General features: G+C 46.2%; 1 pseudogene; it reads right to left on the reverse strand.

Annotated features, from left to right (window-relative positions):
* Positions 1 to 13,623: 13,623 nt before the first annotated feature.
* LOC147984759 (uncharacterized) lies at positions 13,624 to 14,717 on the reverse strand (annotated as a pseudogene).
* Positions 14,718 to 15,249: the final 532 nt, after the last annotated feature.

The raw sequence follows: 15,249 nt of genomic DNA on the forward strand, positions 1-15,249 counted from the left end.
CCGACACATGGGAGATATAGCCACATTGTGGGTGTTCCAAGTTGGTAATCAGAGCCATCCCCGACTTAGGAGCCCCTGCTTATTCGAATCGCTGACGTTGTTGAGTCTAGAATAAAATGTTTTGAGTCTTAGGATTATATATATCGGAGAGTAGGATTCTTTTTACTCCTCACTCCCTTAGTCGCTCTAGTGAGGCCTCCTGACATAGAAGTTTTGACTCTTCTCTCCTCAAATTTCACAAAAAAAATTTTAGGATCACGCGGGTATCTTGGAATCGTTCCGATAGTCTTGTGACGAGAACATTGTTCTTGGTGCCTCCTGACATTTAGGGGTTGTAGCAGTGTCCCGGGGAGTTGAGCTCCGAGGTGTTGTCATCACAATTTTATCGTTGCAGTTCTGCAATACCTGAGTTCGCCGACATCGAAATCTCTTTTATGCAGTTGTTGGTGAGATAATCTCGACGCCACCCAGTACTAGGGCGGGAGTTCGGGAGTATTGCCATAAATCATATAACGGATGCTTTTTGAAGGTCGAGGTATATGATTTCCGAAGGTTTCTTGGTTATGTGTTGAAGGATGGATACAGCTGGATGTAGGAATTGCTAGTTTTGGGTGAGATATTATGCTTCCCCTGTATACCGAACACCTGATTGCATAACCAGAAAGTTTCGGGACTTTTATAGGTGGGAATTCATGTAGCTCTAGTATTTCTTCCCGCAGAGATTTGGTTTGTGATTGGGTAATCCTTACCAATTATTTGTTCATATCCGTACCTTGTTGTTTCATTCATCTACCTTTATCTAAGTGGCTTCTCAACTTAATGGATGTGTGATGATTTACTTTGGAATTCATTCGTTCATCCTTGTTCAAATGTTTATTGTAAGACTACATGTTGCAATTTCGATCCATTGATTCAGCTTGAATTTATTTCTTTCAAAATTCTAACGGATGTCACCCTCTTCAGGATGGCTCCTCCAACGCGCCAGAATCCAGACCACAATGATGGGGATCAGTCGAAACCTCCACCACCACCTCCACCTCCAGAGCCATGGCAAGCTGTCATGGCAGCCACCAATGCCAACACTCAGATGCTTTTGCAACTCTTGCAAGAGCGCAACCAAGGGCAAGGCAACCAAGGAAATCAAGGCCAAGGCAACAATCAGCCTCAGTTTGCTACCCTCAACCAGTTCCTCACAAACCAGCTGAAGTCCTTCAGCAACTGTGTCGAGGCCATAAATGCCGATGACTGGCTCATGGATATCTACAAACATTTTGAATGTAGCAATGTCAGACCTGAGGACTTTGTCAAGTTTGCTTCGTTTCAACTCAAGGACCAAGCTGCCGAGTGTTTCAACAATACAGAGATTCCAGAGGAGGTCGTGTGATTACCCGGGATGATTTCCGCCGAGATTTCAAAGCTCATCACATCCCACCAAGTGTTGCTGAGAGCAAGCGTGAGGAGTTCCACAATCTTAAGCAAGGCAGCATGTCCGTGTATCAATACAATATCCAGTTTTAGAAACTTGCTCGCTTCGCTAAACAAAACGTTCCTCATGAAAAGAGTATGATCTATCAATTCAGAGGTGGCCTCAGAGAAGATCTGCAATTAGCTCTCGTGCTTCTTGAGCCGACCAAGTTCGATCAATTCTATAACATGGCACTAAAGAAAGAAACTGCTCAGCTCAAGTGTGAGGCATCTAAGAAGAGAGTCAGGGATGCAGTTCAATCTTCTTCTTCATCACAAGTGGCAGCTAAGCAACAGAAGTTCTGGTTGCCTCCTCCTCTGTTTCGTCAGCCCTACCAGCAGAAGAGTAAAGGTGGCAATGGATCTTCCCACCCACCCAACGTAGGCTATCAGAACAAAGCTCAGTCTCAAACTCCAAGGTTAAGTGCTCCTTATCACCGTCCTCTCTCAGAGGTTACTTGCAACAAGTGTCAGCAGAAAGGGCACTATGCAAACAAGTGCTTCAACCAAAGGCGCCTTCCACCTCCTCCTCCTGTGAGATCTTCCAGCAATGCAGTGGTCAAGCATAATCCCAAGCATGCTAAGGTGAACATGATGAACGCAGCTCAGGCAAAGGATTCTTCTGAAGTGATCGTGGGTAATCCAGTTAATGATATTCCTGCAAAAGTATTATTTGATACTGGTGCATCGCATTCTTTCATGTCATATCCTTTTGCATTGAAGCACAATTTTGGCACTAAGGCATTACCTAAAGCATTGCAAGTTGTTTCTCCGACTAAGCGTTTGAGCTCTAGCATGATGGTTCCGCATGTCGGTATCGAGATGGGCAACTATAAATTTCTGTCTTCTCCAATTGTTCTTGGTGACTCCGATATTGATCTAATTCTCGACATGGACTGGCTTTCTAAGCATAAGGCTCAGCTTGATTGTGCTGCCAGGGAAATTCAATTGCACACTCTTCAGAGGAGGTGATCATCTATGCCGCTCGTGACGAAACCATTCGACTGTTTTCTCTCAATGAGAAGGGCGAGCTGAATGCCATCTCTCAGATTCCAGTTGTTTGTGAATACCATGACGTCTTTCCAGAAGAGCTTCCAAGAATGCCTCCTCACCAGCCAGTTGAATTCGTTATCGATCTTGAGCCTGGTACGGAACCTGTTTGTAAACGTCCTTACAAGCTTGGACCAGAGGAGTTGAAGGAGTTGAAGAAACAACTCGATGAACAAGAGCGTATGGGTCTGATCAGACCGAGTTCATCTCCATGGGGTTGTGGTGTCCTTTTTGTCAAGAAGGAGGATGGAACGGAACAACTCTGCGTCGACTACCGTCCATTGAACAAGAAGACAATAAAGAACAATTATCCGCTTCCCAACATCAATGAGCTATTCGAGCAACTGAAAGGGGCCAAAGTATTCTCCAAGCTTGACCTTCGTATGGGTTATCATCAGATTCACATTCATGAGCAAGATATCCCCAAGACAACATTCAGAACAAGCTATGGTTCTTATGAATATACTGTCATGTCTTTCATCCCTGTCAATGGTCCTCCAATGTTATCTCGCATGATGAACTTCATCTTCAACCCTTACACAAATGTTTTCATCTTGGTGTATCTCGATGGTATTTTGGTCTTTTCCAAGAATAAGGAGGATCATGCCAGAGATTGGTGCTGGACAAACTCAGAGAGCATCAATTCTATGCGAAGTTTTCCAAGTGTGAGTTCTGGCTTGATGAGGTTCTTTACCTTGGTCATATCATCTCCGCCAAGGGCATCGCTGTTAATCCCGAGAAGGTGTCTGCAATTGTGAACTGGGAACCTCCTCAGAATGTCAAGCAGCTCTGCAGTTTTCATGGGCTTGCAAGTTATTATCGAAGATTCCTTGAGAATTTCTCAAAGATTGCAAAGCCTCTTTCCAACATCCTCCAGAAGCATGTCAAGTATGTCTGGACGCCTGAATGTGACCTTGCTTTCAACACCCTCAAAGAGAAGCTGGTCACAGCTCCTGTCTTGACTCCTCCCGACGAATCCAAGCCATTTGAAGTTTTCTATGATGCCTCCTTACAAGGTCTCGGTGCCGTGTTAATGCAAGAGAATAAAGTTGTGGCTTATACCTCTCGTCAGTTGAAGCCCAACGAAAGGAACTACCCCACTCACGACCTTGAGTTGGTGGTAGTAGTTCATGCATTATTAACATGGAGACATCTCTTGTTGGGAAGGAAAGTGGACATCTTCACAGATCATAAGAGCCTCAAGTACATCTTCACTCAACCCAACATCAACCTCAAGCAGACTCGATGGGTCAAAATGATTCAAGAATACAATCTGAGTATTGAATATACTCTAGGCAAGGCCAATGCAATTGCAGATGCTTTGAGCAGGAAGGCTTACTGCAACAGCTTAATTCTCAAGCCCTTCCAACCGGACCTTTGTGAAGCTTTCTGCAAATTGAATCTCCAAGTTGTTCCTCAAGGCTTTCTTGCCAACCTCCAAGTCTCTCCCACTTTGGAAGATCAAATTCGTGAGGCACAACTCCTGGATACCATGGTGAAGAAGGTGAAACATGGGATTGCCAAGAGCCAACCCAAATACAAGTGCTATCGTGTTGACGACAAAGACACTCTATTCTTCGAGGACCGAATTGTGGTTCCTAAGGGTGATCTAAGGAAAGTCATTTTGAACGAAGAACACAATTCCCTTCTATCCATTCATCCTGGAAGTACGAAGATGTACCATGACCTCAAGAAGTCGTATTGGTGGACTCGAATGAAGCGAGAAATTGCTCAATTCGTGAATGAATGTGATGTCTGTAGAAGGGTGAAAGCAGAACACTAACGGCCAGCTGGTCTCCTCCAACCTCTTGCTATTCCAAAATGGAAGTTTGACCATATTGAGATGGACTTCGTGACTGGATTTCCCAAGTCCAAGCGCGGAAATGATGCAATCTTTGTTGTCATTGACAAGCTTACTAAAGTGGCTCATTTCCTTCCAATCAAAGAATCTATCACAGCAGCTCAGTTGGCAGAGCTATACACCTCTAGGATTGTCTCTTTGCACGACATTCCTCAATTGATATCTTCAGATCGTGGAAGCATTTTCACCTCCAAGTTCTGGGACTCCTTCCAGAAGGCCATGGGCACCAACATTTGCTCCAACACAGCCTTCCATCCTCAAACTAGTGGCCAAGTCGAGCGAGTCAATCAAATCCTTGAAGATATGCTCAGGGCTTGTGTCATTTCCTTTGGTATGAAGTGGAAGATTGTCTTCCATATGCCGAGTTCTCCTACAACAACAGCTTCCAAGCGAGTTCGGGCAAGGCCCCATTCGAGACTCTCTATGGTAGAAAGTGCCGTACTCCTCTCAACTGGTCAGAGACAGGTGAACGCCAACTTCTTGGCAATGACTTGATCACAGAGGCTGAAGAAATGTGTAAAGTCATCTGTGAAAATCTCAAAACCGCGCAATCGCGCCAGAAGAGTTACTATGATAACAAGCACCGTGATTTGGCTTTCGAGATCGGAGACCATGTCTACCTCCGCGTCTCTCCAATGAAAGGCACTCATCGTTTCGGTATCAAAGGGAAGATTGCCCCTAGATACGTGGGTCCTTTCAAGATCATTGGCAAAAGAGGCGACCTCGCCTATCAACTTGAGCTTCCGTCCAACTTCGCAAATGTGCACGATGTGTTTCACGTGTCACAGCTTCGCAAGTGCTTCAAGACTCGTGAGCACACCATCAACTTCGAAGAGATTTATCTCCAAGAAGATCTGTCTTATCATGAGCTTCCCGTTGCTATTCTTGAAGAAACCGAGTGCAAGACTCACAACAAGTCTATCAAATTCCTGGAAGTGAAGTGGTCACACCATTCCGACCGAGAAGCCACCTGGGAACGCGAGAATCACCTCTGTTCTGAATATCCAGAGTTCTTTCAGTCCTAGATCTCAGGACAAGATCCTCTTGTAGTGGTGGAGTGTTGTAACACCCCGGATGTAAGTTGCCATATTTGTAAATCTGACTCTTGCCATTTCCGGCTTTAAGTTATGAGATTCCCTTCGTGGTTGGGTTTTTGTCTTTGTTTTGCTTTTTGTTCATGTCATGCATTTCATATCATGTCATCATGTGCATCGCATTTGCATACGTGTTCGTCTCATGCATCCGAGCATTTTCCCCGTTGTCCGTTTCGCAATCCGACACTCCTAAATGCACCGGTGCACCCCTCTTGTCTCTTTTCGTGAGTGGGTGTTAAACGTTCTCGGAATGGACCAAGATTTGCCAAGTGGCCTTGGCAAACCACCAGTAGACCAGCTATCAAATTTCGTTCTATTTGGAGACCGGTTGATGCTCCAACGGTTAACCGGGTAACTATGAAAGCCTCTTGTGTGTTGCAGCCCAACACCCCTCCAAAATGGCCCACTAACCCATCTAAACCATCTCCATGTTCTCCGTCGTCGGATCACGATCATATGGGCGAAAACTACACCCCATTTGGACACTCCAAACTCCCTCTACCTATATATATGTGATCCCCTCCGAAAATCTCGCAGTCCAAAACCCTAGTATAGCCTCCACCGCCGCCACCGGACGCGCCCGCGATGGCCGGACACATCCGCCGCCCGGCGAATCCCGCGCCGCCACTTGTCCCGCTCCGCCGCTACCCACCACCGGCCCGCCGGGCCCGTTGCAGACCCATGTCGGCCCACCGGCGCCCGAAGCGCCCCGCGCGCGCCGCCCGCTCCGCCGCCTCCACGCGCCCGCGCCGCCGCCTTCACGCGCCTGCACTGCCACCGCCGTCCGCGAGCCTTCCGCCGGTGCCGCCCTCCGTCCTCCGCCGCCTCCGTCCTCTGCCGCCGCCGCGCCGGATCCAGTCGGAGTTCGTCGCCCTGACCCCGGCAGCACTCCGTTCGACCATCTTCCTCCTCTCCAACCACCTCCCCGGCCAACTCCGACGAGGTTCCCCCGGATCGGGACGAGATCCACCACCCCCGCCAACCAAACGCCGCCCGCGACCCGGATCCCTTCGTCCCGCTCCGTCTCGTCCCGCGTTGACTTTTCGCGAGGTGAAATTTCACTAAGTCCCAAAGGTCTTTGTAATTTTCATGCCATGTTCATCATGTCGTATCTCAGTGACCGTAGCTCCAAATCATGCATATGATATATCAAATTGTTTGTCTCGTTGAGCTCCCCATGATAGTAGCATTTACATGCATGTTCATTTTCATTTTGATGCCATTTTCGTTGATGCAAGAGTGCTATAAAATTTTAACTCTGTTACTTATCATATCATGGTGATTTGTCATTTTTGTCACATTTGATGTGTGCATCATATGAGCTTGAGGTCTACATGAGTTTTCAACTACATCATGCCATATTTACAGGGGTGCTTGTATTGTAGTTTTGTGATCTATGTGGTGACCAGCACAAGCATGCATAGTAGCCTCCGCAATGTTGCCGTTTTCATGGACTTAGGATTTTGCTAAGTCCTTTTCCTGCTGTTATTTTGATGCCATGTCAACTTGATGCTACAGTGATATCCATGCTTATTTTGGGATACTTCAGTAAGGATGTTTTGAACATGTGGTTATACTCTATCCATCCATGCCCCTGTTTGCAATTATGGACTGCTCTAGCATGTCTTGTTGTTGCTCTACGTTTGCTATAAAATATTCTTGGCAGAATGTTAACATGTTAATAATTTTTTCCATGGCTGTTGCTAGTGATCCGTTCATCCCATGAACATGCTCTTGCCATGCTTAGCTTCATGAACATGTCATCTTGCTATTAGTATGCTTATATTGTAATGCAACGGTGAGTGGCATGAGCTCGCAAAGTTGCCTTCGTGAATCTGTTTATGCCATGCTCTGTTTTTCTGCTAAGTCTGAAACTATTAATAAAACTTGCTATGTTTACATGGGTGCCATCATATCTTCTGTGCCTTTTTGGCTCATGATCAGTCAGGGACTTTTGATCTATGCTTTTAGTAGAATCATTCCATGCCTTTGTTTGCTATGATATGTTCCCGTAGCATTTTTTTGCGTGCTCTAAACTTTGCTTCCTGATGTTGTTTTTGACATGTTCGTATTTTCACAAAGTCTGTGATGCTGATATCTTTTGCACTTTTTCCATGCTTGTTTGAACCTATTCTAGTGTGTTTTAGCCGTAGCTCAGTGTTCATGTTTTGTCAAGCATCTCGGAGAATTTTCCAGGCAAGATGACCATACCCTCGAAATCACTTCTATCTTTGCTTGCTAGTTGTTCGCTCTATTGCTATGTCGCGCTACCTACCACTTGCTATATCATGCCTCCCATTTTGCCATGTCAAGCCTCTAACCCACCTTTCCTAGCAAACCGTTGTTTGGCTAAGTTACCGCTTTTGCTCAGCCCCTCTTATAGAGTTGCTAGTTGCAGGTGAAGATGAAGTTTGTTCCATGTTGGAACATGGATATTGTTGGGATATCATTATTATCTCTTATTTACTTTAATGCATCTATATATTTGGTAAAGGGTGGAAGGCTCGGCCTTATGCCTGGTGTTTTGTTCCACTCTTGCCGCCCTAGTTTCCGTCATACCGGTGTTATGTTCCTTGATTTTGTGTTCCTTACGCGGTTGGGTGTTATGGGAACCCCTTGACAGTTCGCTTTGAATAAAACTCCTCCAGCAAGGCCCAACCTTGGTTTTACCATTTGCCTACCTACCACCATATACCTTTCCCTTGGGTTCTACAGACTCAAAGGTCATCTTTATTTTAAACCCCCCGGACCAGTGCTCCTCTGAGTGTTGGTCCAAACCGAGCTGCCTGCGGGGCCACCTCGGGGAAACTTGAGGGTTGGTTTTACTCGTAGCTAGTCTCATCCTGTGTGCCCTGAGAACGATATACGTGTGAATCCTATCGGGATTTGTCGGCACATCGGCGGCTTTGCTAGTCTTGTTTTACCATTGTCGAAATGTCTTGTAACCGGGATTCCAAGACTGATCGGGTCTTCCCGGAAGAAGGAATATCCTTCGTTGACCGTGAGAGCTTGTGATGGGCTAAGTTGGGACACCCCTGCAGGGTATAAACTTTTGAGAGACGTGCCCGCGGTTATTTGGAAGATGGGAATTTGTTAATATCCGGTTGTAGAGAACTTGGCACTTAACTTAATTAAAATGAATCTACCGTGTGTGTAGCCGTGATGGTCTCTTTTCGGCGGAGTCCGGGAAGAGAACACGGTCTCGTGTTATGCTTGAACATAAGTTGCTTCAGGATCACTTCTTGATCACTTCTAGCTTTTCGACTGTTGCGTTGCTTCTCTTCTCGCTCTCATTTGCGTATGTTAGCCACCATCTTGCTTACTGCTTGCTGCAGCTCCACCTCACTACCCTTTCCTACCTATAAGCTTAAATAGTCTTGATCTCGCGGGTGTGAGGTTGCCGAGTCCTCGTGACTCATAGATACTTCCAAACAGTTGCAGGTGCCGAGGATACCAGTGCAGGTGACGATACCGAACTCAAGTGGGAGTTCGACGAGGATTCGGGCCATTACTATGTTTCTTTTCCCGATGATCAGTAGTGGAGCCCAGTTGGGATGATCAGGGATCTAGCATTTGGGGTTGTCTTCCTTTATTTTGGTTCTGTAGTCGGACCTTTGATTGTACCTTGGATGATGTATGGATTATTTATGTATTGTGTGAAGTGGCGATTGTAAGCCAACTCTTTATCCCTTTCTTATTCAGTACATGGGATGTGTGAAGATTACCCCTCTTGCGACAGGCCTACCATGCGCCTATGCCTCTAAGTCGTGCCCCGACACGTGGGAGATATAGCCGCTTTGTGGGTGTTACAGCTTTAGAACCGTTCGTTTTATCCTCAACAATTGAAAATGCATTCTCTCCTGGAAATTAGAAGGCATTATCCTTTGGTCAGCTAATAGCATAACTGCATAGGAATGAAGTTTGTACACGTGTTATGTTAAAGGAGAGAAGAAACAAGCAAACAAAAACATGTAGTACAGAAATAGAGAGAAATGATAGTAGAGGTGACTTGGAGGAAAATTTAAATTCATCTCTTAAAAATATATGTATCGCTGACTATTTCTGTGAACATAGTTTTCGAGAAACAATGTTCTATGAAGATTGCATTACATGAACATATTGTATAGTTCCAAAGGAGTTTCCAAGAGTGAATTACACTCTCAAGAAGCATATCTTCAGAAGAGAAAACAAAAAGTGCAGACCTTGCAGTATAAATGGTTGCTAGGGTGGTCTAAAGACACTAAAAGTCTAAAACTTGCCAATTGTAAACAAACATGAAAACAAAAGACATCACGACAGAAGTGGCAATACAATTCCCAGGTCTGGAACAATAGTTGCTTCTTCGTATGCGAACTAGCGGAACGTCTTGCCCTCTCAGGCTGACGGGTTCATTTTTAATAGATGGGGCGCACCTCCCATAATAGCGCATACATTCGGTTTGGATTACATGCTTGAAGATCAAGAAAGGAGATAGAGATAAGAAGTTACATGAGATAAACATGATACTCTAACAACCTAACCATCTTCTAAGGTGCGCCTGTCATGTAGATATCAACGTGTTTAAAACCCTCCCTTAATCACAACTCCATTAATTTGAGATTATACTTGAAGTTTTCGAAGCTCTTGATAGGCAATGCCTTTGTGAATCCATCTGCAATTTGATCACTAGAATGCACAAAACGAATGTCAAGTTGTTTGTGAGCCACCCTTTCTCTGACAAAATGAAAGTCTATCTCAATGTGTTTAGTCCTAGCATGAAACACTGGGTTAGATGAAAGATAGGTGGCACCAAGGTTATCACACCACAAACATGGAGCTTGTTTACTCTTTATACCAAGTTCCTTGAGCATGGATTGAACCCATATGATTTCAGATGTGGCATTTGCCAAGGCCTTATATTCTGCCTCTGTACTGGATCTAGAGACTGTAGCTTGCTTGCGAGCACACCACGATATTAAGTTGGGTCCAAAGAAAATAGCAAAAACACTAGTAGAGCGTCTATCATCAAGAAAACCTACCCAATCAGAATCAGAGAATGCACTGACAAGTGTAGAGGATGATTTGCTGAAATTAAGACCCATGCTTAATGTCTTTTTGACATACCGAACTATCCATTTGGCAGCAGTTAGATGAACAGTTGTAGGTGCATGAAGGAACTGACACAGTTTGTTGACATCAAAAGAGATATCAGGCCTAGTAAGAGTGATATATTGAAGAGCTCCTACCAGGCTTCTGTATTTTGTGCTGCCGTCTTGAGTCAAGGGAGTTCCTTGTGTGAGAGATATTTTTCAGAGATGGACAGTGGAGTAGGTGTAGGTTTACAACCTTGTAGGCCAGCTTTTCTTACCAGGTCAACTGCATACTTTTCTTGAGAAAGATGAAGTCCATCCTTGTGCCTCTTTACCTCAATCCCAAGAAAATAATGCAAGTCTCCAAGATCCTTCAAGGCAAAGTCTGCACTCAAATCTTTTAATAGTCCTGTGATAGCTTCGTCTGATGAGCTTGTCACAATAATATCATCAACATATATTAGAACAAATACGCATGTATCGGACTTGTTGTAGATGAACAGAGAGGTGTCAGACTTTGAAGGAACAAAACCAAGTGTTTGAATTTTGTGACAGAGATGGGAGTACCATGCTCTTGGTGCCTGTTTCAGGCCATAAAGTGCTTTGTCCAACTTGCAAACATGAGAGGGTGCACTTTTACTTATAAACCCAGGAGGTTGTTTCATGTATACCTCCTCTTCCAGAACACCATGAAGAAACGCGTTCTGTACATCAAGTTGTCTGAGACTCCATCCCCTGGAAACAACAATAGACAAAACAAGACAGATAGTGGCAGCTTTAACAACCGGACTAAATGTGTCCTCATAATCTATGCCATACCGTTGTTTAAAACCCTTTGCAACGAGCCTAGCTTTGTAGCGATCAATAGTTCCATCAGATTTCCTTTTGATTCTGAATACACACTTGCAATCAATTAAATTTTTACCTTGTGTGGGGGAACTAAATGCCAAGTTTTATTTTTCTTGAGTGCCATGTATTCTTCATTCATAGCATTTTTCCACCTTTCATCACCAAGTGCTTCCTCAAGTGTCTGTGGTTCACCTGGTTCACCTGTAGAACAAACCATACCATATTTGGGTATGTGTTTATAATTAACATGATGTATTACCCCATGTTGTAGTCATGTACGCCGTGACGGTGCAGCAGCGGGATCCCCAGCCACAGAGAATCCTAGGTTAGAAACTCCTGTAGCAGAATCTGCTCCCGCCGGATCTTCTGTGACAGTTTGATCAGGTGCAGCATCTTCGGTCGGTGCAGAAGATCCCAGGGCCTCATCATTGGCTGATGATGGCGGATCCGCCTCGAGTCGGACGTCAGTCAGGCGTGTGGATGCGTGCGTGGGCGTGCTGGAGTCTGCGCCAGATCCCGCGTCTGGCCTGGGCCCTGCGCCAGACTGGCGAATCGGGTCGGCGCCGCTTGTACATGACCGGCTGGTCGCGAAATCATGCGCCGTCTGGACGAGCTGCATGCTGCCGCGTGCCGGACGAGGGTTGGCGCAGAGAGGAGCTCGGGCCGGAGCCACTGGAGGAGCGACACGTGGCGCGCGCTGGGCTGGAGGCAGCAATGCAGTCGGCTGGTGCTGTCGCTGGCGCATCTGGCGCGTCTGCCAGCGTGGATCCTGAGGGGGATCGACTGGGTTGCTTCTGCGGAGCCGATCCCGAGGAGGATTTGCCTCCTAGATGCGGACACATGGGATATTGAACTGCCGGCGCGTTTTTTCACTGATTTCACCATTGTTTTTACTGTTATCTCCTGTAGCATCATCCGAAAATTCATGCACACCATTAGTAGCAAAATTAATCAACAATTGATCATCATAATTCGGACCCCCTTGATCAGTATTGGTGAGATCAGTGGGCAGAAGGAGAATTTCTTCTCGGAGGCGAGCACCGGCGTTTGGATGTAGGGTGGCGAATGGAAATTTTGTTTCGTCAAAGACTACGTCACGAGATATATAGACATGGCCAGTGGATATATCTAAGCACTTGACACCCTTGTGTTGAGGGCTATACCCTAGAAAAACACATTGCTTTGAGCAGAGCATGAGTTTTCGTTTATTGTATGGGCGAAGATTGGGCCAACAAGCACACCCAAAAATGCGAAAAGATTTGTAGTCTGGTTTTTGTGTCAAGAAGTCTTTCTACCGGAGTTTGATTGTTGATGACTCCACTAGGGAGCATATTTATAATGTGAACAACGGTAAGAAAGGCCTCATCCCAAAACTTGAGAGGCATGGAGGCCCCTGCTAGGAGGGCTAGCCCAACCTCAACTATGTGCCTGTGCTTTCGTTCAGCAGAGCCATTCTGTTGATGGGCATGAGGGCATGATACATGGTGTGATATGCCAAGTGTTTGGAAGGAGTTTAGTTTAGTTTTTCCTACTCCCCCTAGTCTGATTGGACTGCAATAATTTTGCTAGCAAATTTTTGTCCAACCAAGGCCTGAAAGTTTCAAAAAACTTGGAAGACATCGGATCTCTTTTTGAGGAGGTAAATCCATACAAATTTGCTATAGTCATCTATGAAGCTCACATAATACTCATGTCTACCAACGGAAGTGGGGGCAGGACCCCACACATCAGAGAAAATTAATTGAAGTGGTTTGGTAGAAACACTAGTAGATATTGGATATGGTAATTGATGACTTTTAGCACATTGACAGGAATCACAAATAGTTTCGACATTTCGCTCACCAACAGATGGGAGTTTGTTTTTCGTAAGCAATCTTTCAACTAAAGAAAAAGCAGCATGCCCTAATCGATCGTGCCACCGTGTTGACGAGACTTTGACAACACCATTGGCTTGTTTATTGAGTCTCCTAAGCTCCGGAATCAACGGATAAAGCCCTCGGACACATCTACCTCGATAGAGAACCTTCTTCGTTACCTGGTCCTTGATCAAAAAGAAGTATGGATGAAATTCGAGGAAAACATGATTATCAAGGGAAATTCTATGAATGGAGAGAAGACTTTTAGCAGCACTAGGGACATGCAAAATTTTCTTGAGGTGAATTGAACGGTGAGGGGTACGAAAAATAGAATGACCAATGTGACAAATTTGCATACCTTCTCCACTTGCCATGTGGATGTGATGTTTTCCACGGTACTTTTCTTTCATCGTGACCTTCTCAAGCTCACTGGTGATGTGATTAGTGACGCCACTATCAATGTACCAATTTGTGTCGATGCCGTAGGATCCATCAGTCGAGGTAGCCACCTTTTCTTCATCTTGGGAGTCATCGTCATCTTCATCATAACGGTACCAGCAATCCGTCTCGGTGTGCCCTGGCTTACCACAAATCTGGCAGCGAGGCATCTCTGGTCGGGCTCGAGTTGGACCACCGCCACGACGACTGCGGGATGCGCCGGAGCGGCCGCTGCCGCCACCACTGTTGCCTCCACCACTATGTCCTCCAGATCGCCCCTTGGCGCGAGAAGAGCCACGGCCACGTGATCCACCACCACGACCATGCACCGCGGCGTTGGTAGAGGAGCGGAAGCCGCCGCTGCCCGAGTGATTGAACTGGGCCATGCGCTGGTCAAAGTTGCTGAGCATGGCATAGAGCTCTTCGAGGGAGACCGGCGTGACGCGTGCGTCGAGGGCGGAGACGAGGGGCTGGTAGTCGACGTCGAGGCCGTGGATGATATCAGAGATGAGCTCGTCGTCTTGGATGGCCTTCCACGCAGCGGCAAGCTCGTCGGTGAGGCCACGGAGAGAGGCGAAGTAGGCGGCAACTGTCTGGTTGCCCTTCTGCGTGTTGACGAGCACTGTCCTGATGTTGTTCACACGGCTCATGGACTGCGAGGAAAACATACCGGCCACCATGGTCCAGAGCGCGTGCGCCGTGGTGACCGTGGTCATCACGATGAGTACCTCCTTGGAGAGGGTGCTGAGCAAGTAGCCTAGCATCTGCTGATCCTCCCGGACCCAGATTGGGTGGAGAGGGTTGGGCTCAGCGCTTTCTTTGCCATCCTTGTCCTTGGTGACATGAAGCATGGCCAGCTCCGGCGTGGTGCCTTCGACTTAGCTGAAGACACCGGTGCCGCGTAGATGGGGAGTGATCTGCATGCGCTAGAGCACGTAGTTCGTGCGTGTTAGCTTCTCGGTGACCTGCCCATTGAGGGTAGGCTGGGAAGCGCTGGAGGAGGAGGAAGACATGGCTAGGCTCGTGTAGATGGGATCTCAGTAGATGGGAAGAGATGGGGCTCTGATTACCATGTGCGAACTAGCGGAACGTCTTGCCCTCTCAGGCCGACGGGTTCATGTTAAATAGATGGGGCGCACCTCCCATAGCAGCGCATACATCCAGTGTAGATTACATGCTTGAAGATCAACAAAGGAGATAGAGATAAGAAGTTACATGAGATAAATATGATACTCTAACAACCTAACCATCTCCTAAGGTGCGCCTGTCATGTAGATACCGACGTGTTTAACACTTCGTACTATGGGCTGGCTAACCGAATGAGACAAGGTCGCACTTATATATTAATTCTTCCACACTTATAAGCACTGGAAAGTGTACCCATGTAGGTTTTGTGCACCTGGCACTTGTACTTTGTTGTACATAGAAAGGGAAAAATATCACGGTACTATGTTGTCTAAAAATACCTTTTCATGCACTATTTATTGGAACCAAGATGCTCCGCCATAGATAACCTACCGGTAGATCTGGATGATTTTAGACCAGGTCATAAGATAAAAAAGCCATAA

Source organism: Triticum urartu, chromosome 2A, assembly GCF_056163025.1.
Source record: "Triticum urartu cultivar PI428250 chromosome 2A, HENAU_Tu73, whole genome shotgun sequence".
In the NCBI taxonomy this organism is placed as follows: domain Eukaryota; kingdom Viridiplantae; phylum Streptophyta; class Magnoliopsida; order Poales; family Poaceae; genus Triticum; species Triticum urartu.